The 7482-nt window shown below is 37.4% G+C and overlaps 1 long non-coding RNA gene across 1 annotated transcript in view; it reads right to left on the reverse strand.

Annotated features, from left to right (window-relative positions):
- LOC122455541 overlaps window positions 1-6664 on the reverse strand; it is an 8625-nt gene extending 1961 nt beyond the window's left edge. Inside the window, exon 1 of the long non-coding RNA XR_006273781.1 lies at window positions 6655-6664. This is a non-coding gene — a long non-coding RNA (uncharacterized LOC122455541). The remainder of the gene's footprint in view (window positions 1-6654) is intronic.
- Between the last annotated feature and the right edge of the window lie 818 nt (window positions 6665-7482).

The following is a 7482-nucleotide window of genomic DNA, read 5'->3' on the forward strand; positions in this document are numbered from 1 at the left end:
TACCCAGGAGCTTCTCATACATCTCCCCCATTGAAAAGTTTGATACATTATAGGGACATATCCCCAGATCACATGTAGTTTGAATTCAGTAAAGGTTAGTGTCTAGCAAAAAGGCTTCCAGAGCCGTTGGATATAATTTATTTAAAGTGTGGGGATGAGGAGGAATTGTGAGGCCTATAAATGGTTCCAGAGTGCAGTAATATAGCCAGAAAGAAGGACCTGGAGAATCCTGGTCAGAGAATGTTGTAGCAATTTTGGGAGACATGCAGAGGGAAAGACCCATACCCAAAACAATATGAGCACTGGGGGGAAAAAAGTCAGCATTCCTTTGCATTAAGTCTGGGTTTGGCTAAAGGTTCATGACATTTCTTACTTGTTTCTAAACTCAACCATATCTACTCATAATTAGAGCAGGTGGAATTATTGATTGCAACTGAATTACCTAAGGCAATTAGTCAGTTTTAATGTTTGTAAATTGTTCATGAACAGATCCAGATTTTTTAAAATGTATTTATTATTCATAAGTATTCACTTACTTAAGTTTATATGAGTGAGTTTTTCACCCTGGGATATGGGTTGTCTGCAAGCTGCTCACTCTGACTATTCACTATTCATTATATGTATTTGATCACCTAAATGACTTGCTATCACTTTGCAAACTGACTGATTGACAAACATAGGGCTAGATTCCGATATCCTCACTCACACTTGATAGTATCTTACTCCATGACAAGTCTCATTAACTTCAATGATGCTATTCACAGAGCAAGGTACTACTCAACATGAGTAAAGGTATCACAACCTGGCCCATAATGAACAGGAGAATAACAATTAGCCAGTAGCAAATAATGAAAATTTGAGTAATACAAGTCCAGTGTAGATTTTCAGATAATCATTTGTGCTAAACTTTCAGAAACTATTGTGATTCACAAACATTTTCCCAGATTAATCAGTAGTAGTCTGAATACTCATGAACAATTAATTATATGGCCCCATGAATAAGAGGCCCAATCTCATCATATTTGTGATAATATTGATTGCTTTTTATATTATCACTAGTGATAATATAACTAAGAATACTGAAGCTATGGTAACCTAATGACAATCACAAAAAGAAGAAGTTTGTTTTCCCAAGATTTTCCCCAGATTTTTAGAAAAGAAAATTTACATATGCTATGTGACTATCTCACATTTGGGGCCATATTCACCTCTGTCTTTTTTGTATAATGATTAAAGAATTTATTGATTTTTAGGGGGAATTAAGAGCATATTTCACTTCACTACTACCAAAAAGCTTTAAAATAAGATGGTATCTACATTTTATAAATATATCAAATTGAGAGATCAGCTCTGCATTGTTGCAACATCAAGGTTGCAGAGGAGCTAAATGGTGATAGACGATTGTGTTTGTAAAGGATAAGAGAAGAAAGATAATTTTCTAGAGGACGGGGTACTGTATATGTCCACTCCTTTTTCTGCTTATTTGGACCCCTATTGGCCATACACAAACACATAATTGACAGCTATTTTGAGATGCATAATGAATCTGAAAGTCACAGGAGTGAAAAATAGCAATTGTTTGGTTTCAGATGCTATTTTATTTTAAGTGACTTTTTAAACGATATTTTTAAACAGGAGCTTTAAAAATTTCATCATTTTTTAAAAATGTATTTTACTTTGATTTCATGAACTATTTTTAAAGTGGATTTAATTATACCATAATATCTAATGCTTACATCATTTGCACAAAGAGGAAAATAATAGAAAAGGTCTATATTGATGTCAAAGTGCAAACCATAAATATTCTAACACTTTTCTGTTATAATAAAAGCACCAATATAATGTATTTTAAGCTGGAAAAGGATAACAATTGATCTTAACTTTGAAATATGCAAAAACGATTTTGCTTATGATCTTTTGCCATATACAATGGACCCCCATCAATTCAGACATCATATGAAAGTTGATCTTTTTTAAAAGGTGCTTGGCTCTCTAATTACATGAGAAGTACCTTTCTTTAATAATTTATTAGAAATATGGGACAAGATAAAGACAACGTCTAAAAATACCAACCACATAAACTAGGCTGAACTGCTCTGTTAAAATTAAAAGCTGAAATTCTTTGACCGTCTCACTTTCTAGCAGAACACAAGAAAGGAATATTTTTGTTGGTTCTCACCCTCCAGGCAAAGTAGTATAAAACCCCTGGCCTGATTCCAACCCCATTATCAAAGGACCACTCACCTAATCTAAAAAAGCAGCTCTTCATCAATTTATCATTAACAAGAGCATTACAATATAATGTAGGGAAACGGCTTTCCACCAGGGATTCAGTTAATGGGAGGCTAGAGCCAGATAACAAGCATGGCAGAAGATATGCCACAGTAGGTGAAGATAATATACATATATGCTAGGCGAAGAATACTGCAAATAACTTCTCTAACTGTTGATTTTTCTGCAACAGTAAAAAGAAAATTAAATAACATTAAAAGTTTAAGTCTCATTTTATTTTTACTGCATCATGCACCAAAGTAAATTGTTATTTCCCATCACTTTGTAAAAATGTTTTAGATAATTTATTTAGCAATAAATGGAAATGTGACTTCAGAAGATTTTGCTTTGTTACTGCAGGATTAACCAAGTTAGTGTTAGTCCCAGTTTGATTAACATATCTCAGTGTTTCCAACCCCAAGCATTCAAAAATCATGAGCCAGGCACCAAAAATTTATGACATTGGTTCAGAAATCTTGAGATAATACATTCTTTTTATAGGCCTTCTTCGGTTTGAGCCTTTGGGGTTCATGTTTTCAAGCTTTTCTCTGCATCTAAGGGACCTAGAAACACTGGGAAGTTTATGTTTTGGTTTTTTTATTGGGGGTGGGTGGGAGGGGTGTTAACAAAAGTTGAGATTCTCACAGAACACAAATCCAGGAACTGAGGCTTTAAGAGAAATACCAAACATCACATGACTCACTAACTATTATAATAAAATCAGAACAATTGGCAACACATATTTTGTCTATTGTCTTTTCACGCATTTAAACAGATCCAAAGTCAGCAGTGAAGAAACTTTTGTTGTTCTGTGTTTTCTCTTAGGGTGTGTCTACACCACAAATTAAGGTAAAGCAGTACTTGTGGCATCTTAGAGACTAACAAATTTATTAGAGCATAAGCTTTCGTGAGCTACAGCTCACTTTAAGGTGTGATTGTAGCACCAGTAGAAATAGCCACACTGGCTTTAATCCTAGCGATTGTGGGTAACAGTAGCAGTGAAGGTGTGGCAGTACATGCTTCAGTGTAGGCTAGCCAACCCGATTATGTACCCAGGGTCCCTGGTGGCTTTATGTGGGATGGCTAGCCCACACCATCAGGTCTTCAACACGATTGTTACCCCAACCTGTTAGATTAAAATTAACATGGGTATGCCTACCTGCACTACAATCAGACCTACATTTACTCTGTAGACAGACCCTTACAAGTCACACTGAAGTACTCAGCTGAATTAAAAATGAGAAACAATAAACAAATATATAGTGCATTAACTGGAGCTGAGTGAGTAGTGAAAAAGACTTAGAATCATAGAAATGAAGGACTAGAAGGATCCTCAATATGTTATCTAGTCCAGGCCCCTGCACTGAGACAGGACTAAGAATTATCTAGACCATCCCTGACAGGTGTTTGTCTAACCTACTCTTAAAAACCTCCAATGATGGAGATTCCATAACCTCCCTAGGCAATTTATTCCAGCGCTTAGCTACCTGTACAATGAGGAAGTCTTTACTAATATCTAATCTAAATCTCCCTGGCTGCAATTTAAGGTCATTACTTCTTGTCCTGTCCTCAGTGGTTAAGTAGAACAATTTAACACCCTCCTCTTTATAACAACCTTTTATGTACTTGAAGACTGTTATGTCCCTCCCTGGTCTTGAGGACCAGCTCTAGGTACCAGCAAAGCAAGCAAGTGTTTGGGGCGGCACATTTCCAGTGGCAGCATTCCGACTATCCCTTTTTTTTTTTTTTTTTTTTTGGGATGGCCAAAACCTAGAGCCGGCCCTGCCAGTCTTCTCTTCTCCAGACTAAACAAACCCAATTTTTTCAATCTTTCCTTGTAGATCATGTTTTCTAAACCTTGAATAATTTCTGTTGCTCTTCTCTTCCTCCAATTTGTTCACATCTTTCCTGAAGTGTGGTGCCCAGAACCGGACACAGTACTCCAGTTGTGGCCTTATCAGGGCTGTGTAGAGTGGAAGAATTTCTGTCTTGCTTGCAGATACTCCTGCTAATACATCCCAGAAAGATGTTCACTTTTTTATCAACTGTATTACAGTGTTGACTCATATTTAATTTATGATCCACTATAACCCCAGATTTTTTTCTGCAGTACTCCCTCCTAAGCAGTCATTTCCCATTTTGTATTTATGCAATTGATTATTCCTTCCCAAGTGGAGTACTTTGCATTTCTTCTTATTGAATTTTATCCTATTTACTTCATACCATTTCTCCAGTTAGTCAAGATCATTTTTAATTGTACTTCTGCCCTCCAAAGCACTTGCAACCCCTCCAGCTTGGTGTCATCTGCAAACTTAATAAGTGTACTCTCTATGCCCTTATCCAAATCATTTATGAAGATATTGAATGGAACTGGACCCAGGAAAGATCCCTTTGGGACCCCACATGATATGCCCTTCCAGGTTGATTGTGAACCATGGATAACTACTCTCTGAGTATGCTTTTCCAACTGGCTGTGCACCACTTGTGCTTAAGTGATTTGCTGAATAGGGATGGTATGGAATACTTGCATTCTTCAAGTTAAGCAGGTGCTTAAATGCTTTGCCAGATCAGGGTATAAGCAACTAAGTAACAAATCCTGAATTCCAAATATAGCAAGAGTAAACAAAATTTTGGTTTAATTAATTTTAATTTGATTAAAGTATGAAATGTTCAAAATTCATGTTGTTTCAATTCATGTCTAGGAATGACATCATATATGCTGAAAAACACCAACTGGTGCATGCACTCATCTGATTAGTAATAGAGGTCACCACGAACACTTCACCCCACTGCTCTGGCTTTCTGCACTGGCTCCCCATTGAATACAAAGTCCAGTTCAAGTTCTGCATCCTGAAATTCTAAGCCCTCTGTAGGATTGGCCCTAGATACCTGAGAAATCGCTTCTCCCCTCCTTGACCATGACCTTCCATGACCGCTGCTTTCCACCAAACAATGACCCTTTCAGTAAACAGGAGAGTACTCACAAGTGAAGGAGACAGAACTTTCACAAGAGGTGGCTCTAGCAGAGGAACCTTCGAGAAAAATGACCATGGAACTAATCTCTTTCAAAGCACAATGCAAATCTCATTTCTGTGGCTTAGTTTCCCTCAACAATTTCTACAAACAAACAAACCAACCAACCAAAACTCTATGAATGAATCAAGCTATTTTCCCCACAGGGTGACAAGGAAGGAAGGGGGCTGTTATTTCTATTTTTTTTGTTTTGTGGTTTAATTCTTAGGAGGTGCTTTGGTATTCCATGAATGGAGGCCATACAATCAGATGTATTTATTTTGATATTCCTGGAACAGAATAAGAGACAGATTTCACATAATAACAAGATTCACTCAGCCATTGTGATGTTATTACTGAAGTCCTCCAAGCATTGCCAAAGGATCTGATATCCTAAAATTTCTGTTAAAAACAGAAGTAACTTTTTTTCTGTATATCTAATTCTATCATTGGAGTTGGGACGGGAATTATTCACTTTCCTCTGAAGCAGCTGGTATTGGTCACCACTGAAGGCAGGATATTGTATCTGATAGGCCACTGGCCTCATTCACTATAGCAAATCCTTGTATGTGGTGCTGCTTCACTGTCTCACACTACAAAATAATACTGTACTAGTTTTGGACATGTTTGAGTTACCATGCCAACACCTCTATGTGGCTATCCAATCACGTTAACCTCAGTCATATGATACAGGATGTATCATGTCTTTTGGTGCATGGCTCTGTGTATGTACGTGTGCTTCCATGCAGTTTCACTGGCAAAGACTTTGTCGCGAAATGCCATGATGGCTATTATTGTGGACGAATGTGTCACTAACAAGCTAAAAAGACAGTACGAGTATCGAACAGAGTGGAAAATAATTGCAGTCAAGACAGATCCTACTTCTCAATCACCATGGACACATTAAAGAAAAGGTAACAAAAACTTTTATCTTGTCTCTGAGATACTGGATACCTGAACTAGGAATACAAGATAAACTGTTAGACTTTTATGAAGAAAGTGAGACTGCAGAGTCAAAAACCAATACTCTCTTTTAAAAATCACACGACTCACAAGAAGAAAAGGAGTACTTGTGGCACCTTAGAGACTAACAAATTTATTTGAGCATAAGCTTTCGTGAGCTACAGCTCACAAGTACTCCTTTTCTTTTTGTGAATACAGACTAACACGGCTGCTACTCTGAAATGACTCACAAGCTAGACTTAAATTGGGTCAGGTTTCCACCCCATGGATTTGCACTGCAAAACTGAGATCAGAATTTACCCCGATGTGATCATTTCCTGTTAGAATAATTGTACTTCTATTAAAGTGTGTAATTTTTCCCCATTAATACAATTCTAGGTTGACTGATGTTTATCAAGTTTCTGACACAGAAAGATGATATTCCAAACAACGTACATGTAAAAAAGAAAAAAAAAATCTTAGGCTCTGTCCCTGCAAATGCTTATGCATGTGTTTAACTTTAAGCATTTGAGCAGTCCCAATGATTACTCAATGGGATTAACCCTGTGCATAAATTTACTCCTGTGGGACTGTGACCTTAGTCAGTAGCAAAAATGATTTGACCAGTATAACTGACAGCAGAATTTGGCCCACGATACTATAAAACAGCTATGTTAGAGAAGGGTTTACTACCTATTCAAATGGCTCAACAAGACACAGATAGAAAGAACATGATTTAATTTTATACCCCTCCCCCCCCCTTTTTTTTTTCCAATGACAAAGCAAATGTTAATTACACCAGGTGGAAATCTGTATACCAGAACCTGAAAAAGGAGAATGAAAATATTTTACCTGCCAGCTGCCCAGCCCACATCGTGCATAATGCAGTGAAACATGCAAGCAACACTCTAAAAGTGGACACTGAGTCACTAGTGATTAAGACATTTAAGCACTTCAGCAGTTCTATAAAGAAAGTGGCCATGCTGAAGGACATGACTGAGTTGTGGACCTTGAGTATGCTGCTTTGCTACATCCCAACCTGTTGGTTGAGTCTTTTCCCAACTGTCAACAGAATGGCAAGCTGTCAACAGCTACTTTGTTTCTCTGTGCAGTCCATGCAGTTTGTGGCCTTTGGTTGCTGAGAGTGAACATGGCGAAAGAGGTCCGGAAACTAGCAATGTTGAGCTTCACCTCTGTTTTCTATAGAATATACTTAAAGTGTTTAGCGATGCTGTGCTCTGCCTGGAGAATGCTGGT

The sequence above is a fragment of the Dermochelys coriacea genome, chromosome 8, assembly GCF_009764565.3.
Source record: "Dermochelys coriacea isolate rDerCor1 chromosome 8, rDerCor1.pri.v4, whole genome shotgun sequence".
Classification (NCBI taxonomy): Eukaryota; Metazoa; Chordata; order Testudines; family Dermochelyidae; genus Dermochelys; species Dermochelys coriacea.